The 18383-nt window shown below is 37.0% G+C and overlaps 1 protein-coding gene across 1 annotated transcript in view; it reads left to right on the forward strand.

The window, feature by feature from the left end:
* Nucleotides 1–18383, forward strand: part of PALS1 (protein associated with LIN7 1, MAGUK p55 family member) — a 57275-nt gene that overhangs the window by 10958 nt on the left and 27934 nt on the right. The window lies entirely within an intron of this gene.

Raw genomic sequence — 18383 nt, forward strand, 5'->3', positions numbered from 1 at the left:
TGTAAGTATTTGGGTTCCTGGGTGATTAGTCTGTTGTTTCCACTAACAGTTACTAAAGGCTGCTGCATTGATTATTTTCAAATGGTTTTAAGGTATAACCTGACATAAATTCAATTGTAGTAATTGTTTGAAGTGACAAAACAGAAATAATAGACCATGGATAATCTATATCCCAAAATTTTTCTGTTTCCTAAGTAGATGATTGTAAAAAGTAATGATAAAATTTAGAAACTGTCAAGACTCAGAAAAGCAGATATGCCTGCTTTGATTTGTCTCACTAACACAATTGGTTGATTTGGCGCTAAATGTTAAACCCAGTGATCAAAATTGCCAGTTGATTGCTCTGAGTAATTGGCATGTGAACAGTGTTGCAGCTCTTGTTCAGTATTTTTCTGATGTTATTTGAAAAAGTGACTGTTGGTTTACATGTTTAGGATTTAGGTTCCAGCAAAATGGTAAAGTTGTTGTAGTATTCCTAGCTTGTTCAGGAAAAGTATCTGGGCTTTTTGCTTGGGTTTGGTTTTTTTTTTTCCTCCACTACTACTAACTGAAGAAATCTCAGTATTAAATGGTCCTTGAGGGCAAGAACCTATGTTCTCACTCTGCAAAATTACAAAGCATAATCTTGAAACCTTGGGTTTTTTCCTAGCATCACACAGAGTGCATGTAATGAGTGTTCAGAGGGGTGGTAGAAAAGAAAGGAAAGGAAAAGGAAAAGTAATATGCAGAGATGCTAATGAAAAACCTCTCTCTGAGGTATTGGTATACAGTCATCAGAGGAGCTGCCTTCAAGTAAGATGCCAGTGCTGTTATTCACAGTGTACCTGCGGGGTTAGAAGTTGGGCTAACCTGTCAGGCTTTTATAAACTGTAGAAATAATTTTAGAAATCCTGTTTCATATTTCTAGAGACCTCTTGATCTCTAGTCTGAAAGGAATTCTGAGCCATGAAGACTTGGTTTTGTACATCTGACAAATGGAAAATATAGAACGGCAGCATCTGCTGTTACTTTTTGAACTTTCTTACTGTGACAAAACTCTTCCCAAAACTGATATGACTGGCCTAGTATGGGACATTTCAATTCCCAGTTAAAATTCTGTATTAATAGTATTTTCAGTCTACCCAACTGCCTGAAAGACTGTTTTAAATGGCTTCATAATTGGACTATATGGTATCTGTAGGAACAACAGTTGTGTGTTCTAATGGGTAAAAGAATTTAAGGTTGATGCCAAGGGACCGTAGCCTACCACCTGGCCAGGAACCTGCAGAGCCATACTGTGGGATGTACTGGAGTGTCAGGCAGGGAGCAATCTGTTTTTAGAGAGGCCAGTTCTCTTTACTCATGATTAAAATGCAGGTGTCTGAGCTAGTAAGTCATCAAGAACTTGGAGAGCCTAGTTAGCCGAGCACAAACAGAAATTAAATTCAACATGGTTTATCAATTTCAGGCCACTGTCAGTTGTGCCAGATGCAGGGACTTTACAGTGTCACTTGATCTTAGTCCTCTTAAACTCGTATCTGCAGGCTTTGTCATTGTGCAGTTTCCCAGTCTCTTGCTGCTCACTGGGAATGTTGACTAAGTATTTTTATTGCAGGTTTAAAATGTAGTTTGTTTCAACTGTTATAGTGAGTGGTGAAAATTGTTTTTAATTGACCTGTGGTCATGCCAGACCTCCTGATTATACTTACTCAGTCCTGTGGTGAAAAAAAATTACTGGTTGGAAAAAAAAACCGTGAGACAGTCTGAGGTCCTGACATCCCTCCCCTTGAGCTGGGGAGTTGAGGAAGCCTGAAGCATTGCCCTAACAAAATTATTTAGCTGCTATAGATGTGTAATGGCTTGATTAAAATTATATCCTTGTATTTGGGTGTCTTTTTTTAGTTTACGCAGCTGTTTGGATCTTTTTGTGCACTGCCCTTAATACAATCTTGAAGTAATGACTTTTGTAAGCAAACCAGGTTTTTGCTCTAACTTTTGTTGAATAACCTGTTGTTTAATTAAAAATGCATGATCTAACTTCTGTAGGCTGTTGCTTAACTGTACATCTTTTTATTTCCTTTGTTTCACGTGTAAGCCTTGTTATGTCTCTCTAATTGACATTACTGATCTTTAGGCCTTTCTGGCTCTTTTAAGAAAAGGAGTAAAACCTATTCTGGGTGAAGGTGTGCATTGTTTTATTTGCTTAAGAAAAAGCTGAAGCTCCCTAATGTCTATAAATTATGTTGATTGATTTATCTTCACAGAGAGTAGTCCCATTTTCAGAAGAAAGCATCAAGTGTTTTCCTCATAGTGTGACCTAATATATTTGAAAAAATGCCATTGACGACAAATAATTTAAAATAGTCTGCAACAATTCAGGTAGACATGAAGACAATACTGCTTAAATAGTAGTCTTATTTGCATTGGGAGGCATTATTGGATTGCATTGTAATGGATTCTATAATTCTTATTTTTGCCAGAGCCCAGAAGCTCCCACTTGTAAGTGGGACCCAAAAATCCTAATCCTAAATCCATGTTTGCAAAGTTGTTCTGAAATTGAGAAAGCAGGTAGCATTCACTGCCATCTTGATTTTTATCTGACATGCAAGGTAAGCACGTATCTTAATTTCTTTCTTTTACCTTGAGGTACTTCTGTATTCCTGAATCATTTGTTGCTGATCACACAGCACCTTTCTGGAGTGGTTTTGGATTTTATTTGTTCTTAGACTTAAACACTAGCACATGGAATTTTGTTGTGCGCATTTTGTCTGATTTTTTTTGGTTTTTAGGTATAAACTGGCTCTTCTATACCGACTAAGAGTTGGTAACGATTCAGCTTTTACAAATCTGTAACTCATCAAAAAATGGCAGTTGGTTTGGTGATGAGGAGAGACCATTGTTTTATGGGCAGATGGTTTTATTAGAGCAGTTTGCTACTGAGAATGGGAGGCATCTTTCTCCTGGGTTTTTCTGCCATATTATCCCACTATGCTGGCTCTTGGAGAGCTCTAGTGATGGCAAAGCCAGTGTAAAGGAAGTGAGGAAAGGGGTTTGGAATAAGATGAAGGATGTCTCCATCTTACAGAATTATATTCTAAGCTCAAGTGGGAAAACTGGTAGGAAGAAGTAGAGATTGTTCTGAAACATGGATATATGTATGTTGAGGCATTGGGTGGTATGTATTGTTGCATCCTGAAATTTCGGCTGTGTTGCTCCAGTGCATTGTGAGAATTTGCTGCTGTGCAATCTTGAAAAAGTATGTTTAGGAAAATTGGTTTCCCATTTCAGCTGGTCAAGTCTCTTTAAATTGCTAGGCAAGAAAAGGACCGAGTATTTTCAAGCTTTGTAGTGCAAAAGCACGGACATGGAGTAACTAGAGTTCTTGCTGCTTGTCAGATGCTACAGATGTGTATGGTTAGGGTCTGGATGAAGTTTCTCAGCTGAAATCCCTTCTGTAAAACCTGACTTTTTCATAGGGTTACTGCACTGAACACACAAGTGTTACACTGTTATTACAGTTCTGGTGCTTTGCAGTGATATTTGAAGGTTTTTCTCTGCAAACTTTGCAGCTTTTTCCTGTTGCTTACAAGGTGGATGCACCAGACTAGATTGTTATAATTTCTGTATAGATAGTCTTTTCAGTTTAATTTTCATCACATTTCTTACACCTGATTCAGAGAAAATAGTTTCTTTTGTCCCACCCCTGTGTCACACAGAGGAAATGGTTTATCTCTTCCAGTGGACAACAGCTTTCACTCTTTACTGTTAAAATTTGGCTGATCCCTTTGATCTTTAAAACTGTATAAAGACAGTGACAGCTTCCCAAGCAGTGTATAGAAATGCTGATATTGGCACTGAGCCCCATATCCAATTAGTTCTCTTGCTGTCTGTTCTGTTGTCTTAGCCTTGCGCTCTGACACTGGATTCTGCTTTTTATACAAGCAGGGAGTTTAGAGTAATTCAACTTTGCTATTCTTTTGATGATTGCTTGAATGAAAAAATAGTGTAGTTTCTCCAATTATGAGCTTCTTTCCATATCATTTAGTTCTAGACTCTGCTTTTTTACTCCCCTGCATTTTTATTCCTTTCTCAGGCTTTTCTCAGAAAAAAACCAAGATTTGTCCTTGCTGCGTACACAACTTCTGGTGCTGATCTGTGCAGCAGCAATTGATGTCTTGACACTTGGTTTTGCAACAGGGCAAGACTACCAATTTTGAGGCGAAAGCACTGAGAATATTTCAGGCTGTTCTGACTGCATCATTGATGGTGAATGCCAGTATTTGTGGCACATTTTAATAATCTGTTTTGTTTGGGATAACTTCGTAATTGTAACACTTTTTCAGAATGCTTCAGTGTCACAGAATGTTGCCAATGCAGTCTTGTACATAAGACCGATGTTGATATTACTGATTTGTCTCCACCTCTAGAGGAAAACACTTGTCTGTGGCCTCTGCATAAGAGGGCAACAGCCAGGCTAATAATTTTGCTGAAGAATTTACAAAGTAATACTTCCACTCAAAAGTTCATATTTCTACAGTTATGTAAATGTGCATTTAAGAAAGAAGTACCATATGTCCAGAGTGTTATGGTTCTTTTTGTTCAAAGGATTAATGCAGCAAAACCTGTTAAAGGCTAATTTACTGAGGGCTTTATTTTTTAACCCAAAGTAGAACTGCCAAATATGCAGCTTACATTCTTAAATAAGCTTAATTATGGGAAATTTGGCTCTAGGGTTTTGAATTTAATAGCAGTTTGTCTTCAGTTGGATGGCATCAGTGTGTTCTTAAGAAGCTCAAACTTACAATAAGATTGTTTCAAAGGAGTCAATACTATGGTTCTTTTGGAATGAAACTAAGCAATGATCACTGAAGATGCTGCTACCTAAAGTGGCTGTAAAAATGACATTTTTTTTTACAGTTCATGTCTTTGGGGTTGTTTTAGGACAAAGAGTTCTTACTTTCTGATTCAGAAGTACCTGATGACAGAGTTCTATATATTGGGGCAATAAAGTATTGTGATGTATTCTTTAAAGATATTTATCAGCTGTGTTGGTGTAGTGCATATAAACACGTTTGCATCACTGGTATGAAGAACTTTTTACAAACTTAATCTTCACTATTTGTTTAAGGGGTTGGGTGCATGATTGGTTCTTCTAAGTATTGCTGAATAACTTTTTTGAATGTATTCTTAATGTTAGTGCTCTTTTGTATAATATCTATATGGTGTACTTCACCGAGTGGTGAAATGCAAAGATATACTGCATTCATGAGTTGAAGATGTTCTACCTCTCTTCCTGTTTTCCCATTACGAAATACCTGAATTGCTGAGATCTGACATTGGCAGCAGGAGGAAAACTTTACCTATTGTAGAGAAATTTCATTATCTGGCATCCATTAGATTTTGATTTAATTTTTATGCACAGACACTTCAAGTAAAGAGGTGTTCAAATATCTTACCACTTTTCTGTTGAGAAACTTGTTTCATGTGTTATGACAGTAAAAAATACACATGAAAGGTAAAGTGGGACAAATTAGTGAATCCTGAACTTGTACAGAAAACTAGGAAGACTGGCTGTTCCTGGATTGATTTCTGTTTTCTCTTGCTGTTAGAATTTTCTCTATTGCAGTGGTTAGTAGCAGGAAATACCAGTTTATGGAACTCGTTCTAGTTGTCAGACCCTTTAGTAAGTTCTAATTGTGGGGCAAAATTTGTGTTGGCTTTAGTGTTTTGTGGTTTGTTGGGGTGTTTTGGTTGTTTTTTAAGGAGTAATTGTGTACTTGTTAATGCAAGCAAGTGTAAAGTATAGGCTAACCATTTAGCTGTTATCCATTTCATTGACACAGAATAAAGATCACTGAGAATTAATATAAGAAGCAAAAATTCAGTGTTCAGTTTTCAACTTTCAAATTAGGGGAGGGAAGAAGGCTTTAAAGATGCTACCAAAGGAGAAGATTGTTTTTAAACAACGTTTTTTAACACTGTTTGAAGAGTCATCTTCAGCTTGATTAGTGTAAGAATTGAGAGGAAATACTTGCTCAAGTTTATATGCTTTGTTGGAAGTTCATTGCACTAGAAGATTCACTCCATGATCTTAGGCAAGGAGAGGTTTCTGCTGAATTCCACCTTCCTAGATGCCGAGTCTGTTTCCTAGCACAATTTCAGAGTTCTACAGAAAGATGTATGTAGCTTGTAGTATCTTCATTCAACAGCTCAAGTGATGACAAGGTTTTCTAAACAGGATTGTTGCACCACTACATACAAATAAAGTTTTCTTCTCTTCACGTAGAAAGGAGTCTTACATTCCTGTGAATTTATCACAATTATCTAATGTTTCCTTAATAAAAAGAACATGTGCTTTAACAAGGTTTCAGAAGCTGAATGTACTTTCTTTGGATTAGCAAAAGAGTTGAACTGTGGAGGAGCTCTGCAGCCACATTGCTTATGTTTTGGACTTGGTTTGCAGAAGTGAGTATGTTCCTGCCAGGGTTTTATGTTAATTTGTGTAACTGATTGTTAACATTAGGCCCAAGAGTCCCCTTACATTTAATAGGAAAGAGAGAGACTGTTTTTGTAGGGTACAGAAGGTCTCTAATGTTACACCTTTATAGTCTTTGTGAAGCTTTCTCATGCATTTTTATTACGAAGTCTAGTAATGTAGCTTATTTACAAAACATTCGATTTTTCACACCCTATAGTGAAATGTTGGTAATAATGTTACATAAAGTATTTTTCTACAGATTTTCCTCATGACCTGTGAAACTTTAAGTTACTAGATGGTATAGGTTTGTTCAGAAGTCTTGTCTTACAGTATGACCAAGGAGTTGGCATGAGTTCTGTGGCATCATGATTGACATACCCATAAGTTTAACAGATCATTGTGATAAATATTGGGAAGGTTTGAAATAAGGGTGACTTGCAGGTTTTGTCTATTTCAAAGTGGTTACTTATATCTGAATTCCATTGTATAGGTAGTATGCTTGAGGTAATAGTACTGTTATTTCCATTAGTGTTCAGCCAGTAGGTGTACCATTTTATGCATTCTGCTGCAAGTGCACAGAAAATTAAGTTTTATTCCTGTCCACTGTGGGGGGAAAAAAAAGCTTTTTAGTTGTGGATTCTAATCTAGTGTGTTTATACTATCTACACAAAGGTAATAGGCTGAGAATACCACTTGATTATCTTGAAGTAATTAATGTGTAGATGTGTTTAGACTTTTCAGTAGGACCATCTTTAATACTCTCAAAACATGAGTGTTCAATTTCCCATTTTTTGGGGGGAGGAAATAAATGCAAGGTTTGCAGTCCTTTACATGCATGGTGTCAGGTTATGCCTTTTAATAGAAGCCAATAGGTTCTTTTAACTGTCCTGTTTACATCATCACAAAGAGATGCAGGTGGTTGTAGGTGTGTGGTTGCTTTCTTTTGTGGTGGCTTGGGGTTTTTTGATGGATTTTTTTGGGTTTTTTTAGGATGAAAAGCTATTTCAAAATCACTTCCTGTTGATGAGATTTTGGCGGGGTAAGGGGAAGTGGATGAATTCACAGAATATGATTCCAAGAGATGAAGTTCCATTGGAGTTGGCGCTCTGCTGCCTTGAGGGAGTTTCTATTTGTCTCTGTCCTCACCTCTTCACCTTCTTGGTCTCAATCACTTGCTCCTTCCCCTTGTGCCAGTCAGTCCTGTCACCTTTCAGATAATTGTGAGCTGTTCTAGCATGCCACTTTGACCAAAACCAAACAAAAATATTTTGCAACATTCTGCGGTCTTGTTGCATTAAGGTGACTTAATGACAGAGAGATTTGACAAGCTTTAAAGCTGTCAGAGAAGGCACTGGCTGTACAGCCCAGAAACAGAGAGGGTAAGGGAACAGTCAAGAGAAAGAGTTGTGAATGCAGTCTTTGGCAGCAGCAAACCAGCCCAGCTTAGCAGTCCAAGGAATCATACTGACAGTCTCTTTTCTTGTTCTTGTCATAAATTCATGAACTATGGGATCTCTGTTTGGAAGGATCCAAAAGTAGGGCACACTTGAAAGCCTAGTCAGCTTTGTTCTGTGCTAGCAGTTGGGGAGTTCGCTGTGCACAAACATAGTAATTTCTTCAGGGAAATCACATAATTCATTAACGTTCTGTAAATATTAAAACAAGACTGACGCAGTGTAAAGAAACTATAACACTTCAAATTCTGAACAGTTGTTTCATTCAGCAAAGTTTTGAGTTCTGACTTTGCTACTTCTAATTCTCAGGAGTGAGAAAGATTCCAGAAGATCTCATGGGCACAAATTCACTTGAGCATATTCCTCTGCAAACTCTTGAGTGTCATCAGTTACTTCTTTGGGGGGATATTTGTCATAGCTATCCTTTGCAACAGTCACCACAATCTCAGGTGAGTTTAGGAATGAAAAACTTACAATGTCAGAAACCCAAGTATCTAAAACATTTTGTGGGTGGTCCCCCCCTCTCCCCACCCCCTATAAATATAACTAGAGAAGAGCTCAGATGAAATGTTCTTTTCTGAATTTGTAGTGCGTAAGTGACTCCTGAGTTCTGTGAAGTCCCAAGATCATAGATTGTACAGTTTTGTGGTTTATGTTCTATTTTTTAGAATTTCAATCTTCAGAAGTCTCAACTCATTTTTTGGTCAGAAAGAAAGTCAGAAGATCCTTGTCCCCTTCCCTCCCCACACAGCTATGAGAAACATAGCAACAGAGCAAATGAGGTTAGATCATTAAGGACAAGAATTTTTTTTAAAAAAAATCACTTTACTGTCACCCATTCAGATAACACTGCAAAAAAGAGTTGAAAAGAGAACAGAGGAGGAAGGCCACGTAGTATCTTTGTTACATGATGTTTTGAGACTATAGCTTGATCATATAAAGTTGACAGTCTTGGTCCCTATATCTAGGCTCTTTGAAGACTGTTGAGTTAGATATCTAACATTTCAGCATATTTGGATGAAAGCCTGCTCAGAATATCCATCTTCCCCTTTTCCTTAGATGACGTTTCTAACTGTGTTTATCGGATTCAGGAGGTATTAGCATATTAAAATGTGAGGAAGAAATTTCTTTTTTTCCCAGAATGTTGTAAATATGACTTAAGAAGAGCTTGCTGTGGAGGACTAAACTAATGCCATTTTGTATGAATTTAAATGTCAGATGAGATGAAAACTACAGAACATTCTGTCTTCAATTTAATTTGGAGTTAATATTGCTTTGGTTCAATCACCTCTCTGAAGTGTAATTTACATATTAGTACTCAAAGTTTACTGTTAATACTGTGTTTTACATAGTGAAGCAGTGGCAAGTACTGACATTAAAAAGAACATGCTAAAAAATACAGGGATTAAAATGAGACCAGTGTGCAAGAGCCCAAGCCAAAAAGGATATAATTTGAGGGGAGTGGGGGAATCTTACTAGAGATCTAAAATAGCAGCAGTATTTTTAATTTCACAGAGAATACTACCACTGTTTAAAACAAGGACAGGCATGTTTACTTCTAGGACAATGAAATCTGGAGTCTTAACTGTCTGTGAATAGGTGATAAGAAATTATTGTCTTGTTATCATGTTTCTGGCTGTCCTGTGAGATCTGTTAACAATCCCTGGAATTCTAGGAATTTCTTTCCTCTTCATTTGTTACGCTTGAAAGTTTCTAAATGCTTGGAATAACTGCTAAATTAAGGTAATTTTTTCTTTCACTGTTCTATCATCTTTCCGTTGCAAACCGTGGACATCAGTGTTACCCACTTGTACCTATGTATAAAATAAATGTTTCTTTTAGCAGGGATTGTTGGTACTGAAGATTTAATTAGAGCTTCGTATTCAAATGTATGCATAGTTGCAGCCTATTAATCTAAGCCATAGTGGGATTGGTAGGGTAGTAAATCTATGTGCTAATTTGGGGTAATGTGGGTGTCAGACCATTTAATGAGCTGTAGTGTTTGTTTCTGTGAGCTACTTTTTGAAAATGAGTGTTTCTTTTTTTTTCAGGTTTTCATTAATTGCTGTAGAGACTGCCCTCTGCTGTGCTCGGCACCTACACTAGAATTCGGGTCTTGTCAGCACTGGGAGTTGCTCATAAGTGTTCAAAAGGTGCTAAACATGTCAGAGCTTTACTGATGATTCAGGTGGCAAAATAAAAACAAAAGTTAAATACTGTGTTATTGAATTTAAAAATATGCTTATAGGACTGTAGCAAAAGTCTTAAGTTTTTCTATCTAGATGTGATTTTTAGCAATAAGCTGCTTGAAGCCTGCTCTGATTTGTTTCTGTTGTCATTCCCTCTCCCCAATCCATCTGCAGTCACCCCAGCTGAAACTTTATTCCCCTCATGCCTATTTTTCATTTAGTCTAAAAAGTAGAAACTAAACAATGCTGTTGTGTTAGTAGTAGTGTATATTTAAAACAAAGGGAATTGTTTTAAATTATCCTTAGTGTTTTCAACAATAGTTTTTAATCTTGGTCAATCATTTTAATTATTTGTGTAACCAAGGAAGAAGCATTTATACTGCTGTGCCTAGTCAGATTTGCTAAGACTAAAGAAAGCTGCTTGTGCAGTGGTTCTGCTTGACCTGTGCTATCACTTTTAACTGATTAAAGGAGCTCACGGAGATACTAATCAAGGGAGATTGCTGCTAATAGAGCATGCAACATGTGTTTTTCACAGAGATTGGTAAGAAATTAAGTAAGATTAAAGTGTACCTCCCTCTTCATATGACTGCAGTGTTACTACTTTTATAAAAAGCAGGTCACACTTATTTTAAGATTGTTATTTACATCATGCTTATTCTAAGGGGCATTAATTTCTTTGGACCTAAAAGAGCTAAAATACGTTATCAGAAGTAATCTACTGTGGTGTATCCTACATACCTCTAACTGATGTTGCTCACCTGAGTCGTTGAGGCTGTGTTTTCTAATGATTGCTGTAAATAGAACAGCTGAAATGCTGTACTTCAGAGGTTTTCTTGGCCTCCGTACTGCTGTGTATTGAGAGATTTTAGCTGTGTGCTGACTGAGCTTGATAGAATGCACAAAAAAGGTATTTTCGCCTCTGCATTTAAGTAATCGTCTCACTTTCTAATGGGGCTGGAAAATGGGCTGCCATGGTCTCAGAATGCAGGGAGAAGCAGCAGAGCAAGGTGGAGTGGTGTGGCATAGCATGGCTGGTGTGCTGCGTGTCCCCCAGCTCTGGACCCACAGCGGTGGCCGTGGCAGCCAGCTGTACCCTGGGTCCAGCAGGGAATGCAGAGTCCTGCAAATGGGGGGGCTGCAGCTGCTGCGCTGGGGGAGCCCTGGCACCAGGGGGGATAAACATCACCTCCCTGGGCCCAGTGAGCAACATGGTGCTATTTTGGACATTTGGCAGTGAAGAACAGAACTTTGGTGATAACAATTACAAATCTTGCGTTTCTGCTTTTAATTTTGAGGCAGCAAGAATTGTTTATCCGAACTCCATTGTCTGTCGCACTGGGCAATCAAATTAAACATGACCTCTTTTAGAAATATATCTAGTAGCCCAATGTGAATAAAAGTTACAACAGTGACTGAAACAAGTGTAGTGTGTTTTATTACATTGAATATTTATATAAAACAATCTTTAGATTATGCCTTTGAAAGCAATTTATGCCTCTGTAGTGGTACAGGTTAAAATCCACTCTCCTTTGTCATGTGAAAATACACAATGAAATTATAATATATACTGTGTGTTGTAATTTCATATAGTTCATGCACAGAAATTGCAAAAGGTGTCTTCCATATATTTTACCATGAAGGTACAGTTGCTGAAGAGAGGTTCGAGTGATGTGGCTGTTGATGGCCTGATAACACTCTCCTTTTGGTCCATGTTTTTCATGGAGAACACTGTTCATGCCTGTTCTGTAGGTAGTAAGTGGCTCTGTATCTTTTGAAGTTAGTAGACTGGCGAGTTCCTGTGCTGTGACTTTTTTTGATTGTTGCCGCAGCATCAACAGATAAACAAGCCTAATAAAATTAAATGTGTTTAAATAGACCACAGTTCTTAAATGTGATACCAATGCAATTAAAAAATGCGCTTACAATTTCCCACGTTTGCATGTTGAGCAATTTGTTTATACAAATTTATATTTTTTATATAAATTTATAAATATACAATTTATAAAACTGGAATCTAGCCTTAGCGTCTGAATTTTTCAGTTTAATCATTTTCTCTGTGCTCCAATGATGCAAGTTAGCATTGTTACTGCTCTTGTACAAATGTAACTTCGAAAGCACTTAGAATGAAAATTACTTTCCTTTTGAGCAGTTAGTCCTTTTTGCTGTTGATCCACATATCTTGCACATCTAAGTGAGCATGGAATGTTAAAACCTCTTGGCATGTCTGGAAGCCTTTTCAAATGCAAGTTGAACTGAGTTACTGTGCTTGACAGGTTTTACAATGAACTCTGGTCTGAAATTATTAGAAATGAGTCAGCTGGATATTAAAGGAAGAGTTTTCTTCCAATACCAAGACTACGCTAGAGCGTCTAATTAGAGGAGATCATGTAAAATATTGTAGACTAAAAAAACCAAACCACATGTTTTGCAGATTGACTAGACACCAAGCAAAAATGAATTGCAAATCAAATACAAAAATCAATGCAGTTCATTACATTACAATACAGTAAAGGAAAACAGCATGCAGTATGATTGAAGAAAACAGTACTAGTTACTATGCACAATATGAAGCGAAGCATCAAATAATTACTGTGATTAGTTATTTTTTTATATATATATGTATATAAAAAATAGTGTTAGAGACTAAGAAAAGGATACATCACCAGGTACCCCCTTAACATCATCCAGGCCCACACTTCAGCTGGGAAGCCCGGTTGCAGCCGGCACCATGAGTCTCGGTAACTAGGGAAATTCCTACGTGGTGTCTCTGCCCGTAGGTGAGGCTTCTGGCCCAGTCCTGGAGCTTGCCCGCCTTTATGCTCAGTGAAAATAATAAATAGCTTACATACCCTAGTGTATGTGAACTTATAAGTTTAGGCTAAGTGCAGGCATGCACTGTCTCATGATTAATGAGTTCACACACGGCAGGGACGTTGGCCAGATGCCCGAGCATGGTGGGGTTAGTGTCGTGCCACAGCTGCGCACAGGGTCATTGTCTGGATGGTCCTTCTCCTATCTTGCTTGTTCTGGGGGCTCAGGACAGACACCACCTGCTCTTTAAAGTTGTCCTTGGGCTCCCTGAGTTCACTGTCCAAGTTAAAGCTAATGTAAAGAGAATTTTTTTTTTTTTCATTACAGAACTTTTAATTTTAAAAAAATAGTATCAAATTTTCACAGGTTTTTTAACTTTTACTTGTTTCTGAAAAACTGGAGCAGCCTGATATTTCTGGCGCTATTAAGCTCTGTAGGAGATATCTGTGAAGTATTTTCTACCATAAACTCCAGTCTTTAATGCTTATCAAGTAGTGGTTAATTTTATGCTGTGCAGCATGGTTTGTTTTGCATTTTGCTTTATGTAACTGGCTCCCAAGTCTCTTAATCTTGCCATTTCGCTGAAATACTGTTGAAGAAACATTATGCTTGGGAGGTGATGCAGGGAAAGCTGGAAATTCTTTTTCTACTACACTGAGATTCCTTCTGTGGAATTACTGAAGTGTTTTACTTTGTTGTTTTGTGATTTTTATGACTTAGATTTCTAAGCAAGCAAAATCTGAAGTACTGAGTGAAAACACCAGAAGAGCCACCGTTACGTGAGCATACATGGTAAAAATCTCTAGCATAATTTTATGCTCATACTTTTTTACTAAGTCAGATATCAGGAAGCATCTTGTATGCAATTTTAATTTAACTTTTCATTCACTTCAGCAATCTAGAATTCTTCCAGTTGTTTTTAATGAATTTTTTAATGTACTGTATCTGTCATAGTATATGGCTTTCAGCTGGTGATAAATCCTTTGCACTGTGCCTGATGTTAAATATGTATTTCTTGTGTTTATGATATAATTACAGATGTAAAGTTGCGCTTTTGTACTCTCAACTGTGCCCAAACTAATGAAATTCAGTTAGAGGTGAGTGCTGAACTCCCTTGCAGTCATTTAGAATTTGCGGCTTTAATGAATTTTAAAAAGGGAACTATCAAGTCTAATCATCCTTCTAGCACTGAAAGAATTTCAACCACCACCAAAATGTAATGCAAAACCTCGGTCTCCAGAAAATGTCATTTTTGCTCTTTGGAAGTTGCTGAAGCAAAACAAATTTAATTTTACTGTACAGAATTCAGTTGTGCATAGCAATCATAATTGTTTTAACACCAGCTACAGTCCCCAGGAAGCAAGTGAAAACTTAAACCACCTTACAGCTTCTGTTTCTGTCCCTGTCAGTATGCATTTTATACTAGCATCTGTCTTACACACCAAGATACTGCATTTATATATGTTCATTCTTCGACAGAGCTTCTTGGGGTCTGTGCTTTGTTTAGTGTATTCAGGGTGATTAAAGAGATGATGAAAGCCTGACATTGTTTGGGATGTATGCAGAATGATATGTGGCTTGTAAGAGTATTCTTGAGAATAGCAAGTATAATTAGCAGGATAGTAGGTATATTTTTTTCTTTAATTTTAATGTTTTGAACTTGCACACAGATGCTTTGTTTGCTGTTCGTAATTACTTCACAGTGAAATTCTTGTGTGATGTCTGATGGTGACCGGAGTGACTGAAATGCTCTTTCTCAATAGCTACACTTACATTAGCAGTTTAGACAAACCCTTGTCTGTAGGGTAAAAATTTGAATAGTTAAAGTAATCTGTGAAGGAGAGACTTGCACATGTGCTCTCCAGGACCATATCGGTAAGACTTGTGATATGAAGTTGAACAGAAAACAGTTGTAAATCTGCTGTATTTGCAAAGATCTGTCTGTCATGTAGAAGTGCTGTGGTTCCCCTGTTAGATACCAGCAGTTCAAAGGAAGACACTTAAAGCCACAATTTAACCCTATTAAACTTTCAGTAACCAAACTCTTTGTAACACCGAAAGACTTGTACATATCTGAAGAGTATAAAAACAGCTAATACCAAGTTCTAAAACAGAAAATGAGTCTGCTAATTCCAAATATTATTCTGTATATTTGATATATGAGGCAGTAAAAAGTCAGTATTATTGAGTGTGTCTGTAGATTTTTCTCCTTAATATAAGAATAAATGTAACAAAATAAGATTGTCTTGGGCTGAAAAGCTGGTTTATCAGATGATCCACTACTTACAAAGAACAGACGTCATGTAACAACCTTCCCTTGTTGTTGTTATCTTGAGATTTTTAAAATTGCAAAAGAAATCTTGAGAAAGAAAAGCCAAGGATACTGTTCATCATCAGACTTTTGATGCCATGCTTATTGGTCAGAATAAAAATTTCTGTTTCTGGTGCTTGCCGTCAAGCTGAATGTTACTTTTACCCTCAGCTATACCACACTGTAACTTGAGGACTGAGTTAATATTTTATCAGTGTCATATTTTACATTTTAAATTCCTTAGGGACCATCACAGAGAGGGACTTCAGACCTGATCTATTTTTTTCCTTATGTGCTTATTTCATTTGTTGCAATTGGGCAGTAGCATTTTTCCAAAACTGTTGGAGATGAGGATTTGTGGTGTCTGAAGCAGACCTGAGACAGCTGAAAAAACCAGTGGGCTTTAGGTTTGGAAGGCATCACCTGTTATCAGAAGTTCTTTGATTAAAGAAAGTTGTTCCAGCATTCCAGACTTGCAGCATGCCTGTGCTTTGATGGGTCTCCAGATAGTTATATGTGGAGGGTCAGGTTCTTGTGGAGTTGTTTTGATATTGCAGTAACATCAATTTTAGGCTGCTGGATAAGTGATATTACTTATCATCTTTTATATTATCTGAGTGATTACTTTGCCTGTACTGCTTATTGCTTGCTTCAGAGACTTCTGACTTTCTGGGATATCAAAGATACTTTCTATTTAAAATTCTCTGAAAAGACTTAAATTTTGATGCCAATTTTCTGAGTATTGCTGTTGAAGCATGGCTGCAGGAGAACTCTTGATTGTCTGTAACTTTTGTTTCTTTCGTAACTGACTTGACTCAGACCTCAAATACTGAAAGTGAGCAGCTATCAACACAGGCCACTTAAATGTCTTCGTTACTCTGTTCCAAGAATTTATGTGCTCTTTGCATCCTGCATGGAGCTTATGCTGAAAATGTAAGCGATGTTACCAACTGTTGCCTAGTACTAATATTTACCTCAGATAATATTTTTGTTTCTCTGGTCTTCAGTGCCGATTACTATGTTAAAAGAGATTTTAAAACTTCTTTAAAACTTCTATAGATATATGAGTTTTTATTGTGCCCTTTTTCTGACTTAACCTCAAAAGATAGGTAGTTAGTACTCTTTGTCTTAGGTAGTTAGTACTTTTAAACTTGATGGAGGAAATGTAGCTCATCCCACCTTAAATATTTTTGATCAGTAATTAAATATTGGCCACCAGCTTAATTTCCTCATGTGTAGATTCTTTAGCGAGTGTAACATTACTTCAGCTTACACATGACCGAGTGTTATGATGGTATCTTAAAAGTTGCATTTTACTTCCTGCATATCCTCAGACAGCGGGTTTGACTTCTTTAGTGCTCAGTAAGTGGATATTATTCATTCCCTCATTGTTTTGACACCTGTTAGTGGTACCATGTGGACTGAGGAATGTGAGTTTTCTTTCAGCTTGTCAGAGCTGAAAAAAGACAAATGTAACTTTCTAAAGGCTCAGTCTTCAGGCAGGCTATGGCCAGTACAATGTGGATGAAAGAGAATTTGAATTATCTTCCACCCAGTTAAATTACTGTGCTTTGCAATTTTACTGTACCTCATGAGACATCCCTTTTGGGGATTGGTATTTCTGTACAGTGAAGCCCTTACAGAAAGGGAAATGTGGCTTTCTGAGGGTCATTTTGCTACATTATCTGTGTTATCTCTGAATTTCAGAGACTGTTTTTTGATATAGTGATTTATATAGCCATGTCTGAATGCTAACTTTATGTGACTTTAGTCTTCGCAAAGCTGTTCTTTTTAAGTTGGGTGCTAACTGAAAGTTTTACAGGCACCAGATAATTTTGGTACTCGCTAGCCCCACTACTGGGGCCTCTTTTGTTGCCTGAATTTTTTCTGAGTCTGAATTTCTTCAATGTTGAGCACTGAAATAATTTAATATCAGTGTAGTGCAATTAAGTATCTTTTAAAGGCAAAAAAGGATTTTTACTACCATAGGCATGCTTTAGTATTTGCTTCTTGGAATATCTTACTAATAACCAGTAGTAGTGGCTAAAGAGGAAACAAGTAAAGGAAATTGTTTAGATGTTGCTGTATGTAGCTGTGTACTGCTCCTGAGGAAAATGAAAAGCTGTATGTACTTAGAATTGCAAGCTGGCAGAAACTTGTGTAGGAGTTTCTGTTGCTCTTCCTCCAAGACATTGCTATTGATATTTAATTTTCAACTTAATTACAACATAAGCAACTTTCCCTTCCTCCTCCAAAACATAAACATTTGATTTAAGAAAGCTGGCTGTTGTGGTTTTTGGTTTTATTTTTTGTCTTGGTGCTTCCAGCATATAATAAAACTGAGATACTTTGTAGTATTTCCTTTCAGTAAATAAAAAAATATAATAATTAAAAGGAACTTGAAAAATTAAGTGTATGGGTAATACTGTACACAGCTACTTAGTAATTTGATGGCCTTTTAATTGGACATGTTGAAGATAACATATCATTGGCTTTGTGATACAGAAAGGCAATGTGGTATAAAACACATGGTTACATGTATTTAAGAGACAGGTGGTTATATTTATCAGGACACTTAAGTTCTTTAGCCTCAATCATCAGGAATGAGAAACCAGATTAAAGTGCAAGGAGTACAGTGAAATGTCACTACTTGACTGTGGAAATCTGTTATTGTCCTCTGTTAAATCTACACTTTTGTATGCCTACACAAGGATTTTTACTTTGTATTTAATCCTTTCTGCTTTAATGCATGCCTATAGGAAGTATTAAGAGTAGCTGCTAACCAGAGCTGTCCAAGCATTATCCTAGGACTTTATCCCTGCTTGGAATCAGGCGAGTGCAGCTCTGGACTGCTTTAGGTAGTATCTTTTGGAAGAACTCTATGCCATACCTGTCTTCTCTGAACCTGGGAAGCAATATTTATGTAAAAATGCCTCACTTTAGGAAGAATAAGTACAAATACCTTTACTTAAGTTTAACTTAATAAACTTCTTGTGAACATGTTTATAACAGGTTACTCATATTTAGTGTTTGTAGGATTGTAAGCATGGTTTGTGTTTGAATTTTTAAGAATGAAGGGATAAATTAAAACCAAATGGGAACTTTCAGAAAACTGCTAGTTTGTGGTTGTATTGAGTGCAGAATCTCCACTGCTTTGA

Source organism: Falco peregrinus, chromosome 1, assembly GCF_023634155.1.
Source record: "Falco peregrinus isolate bFalPer1 chromosome 1, bFalPer1.pri, whole genome shotgun sequence".
NCBI classification, from domain to species: Eukaryota; Metazoa; Chordata; class Aves; order Falconiformes; family Falconidae; genus Falco; species Falco peregrinus.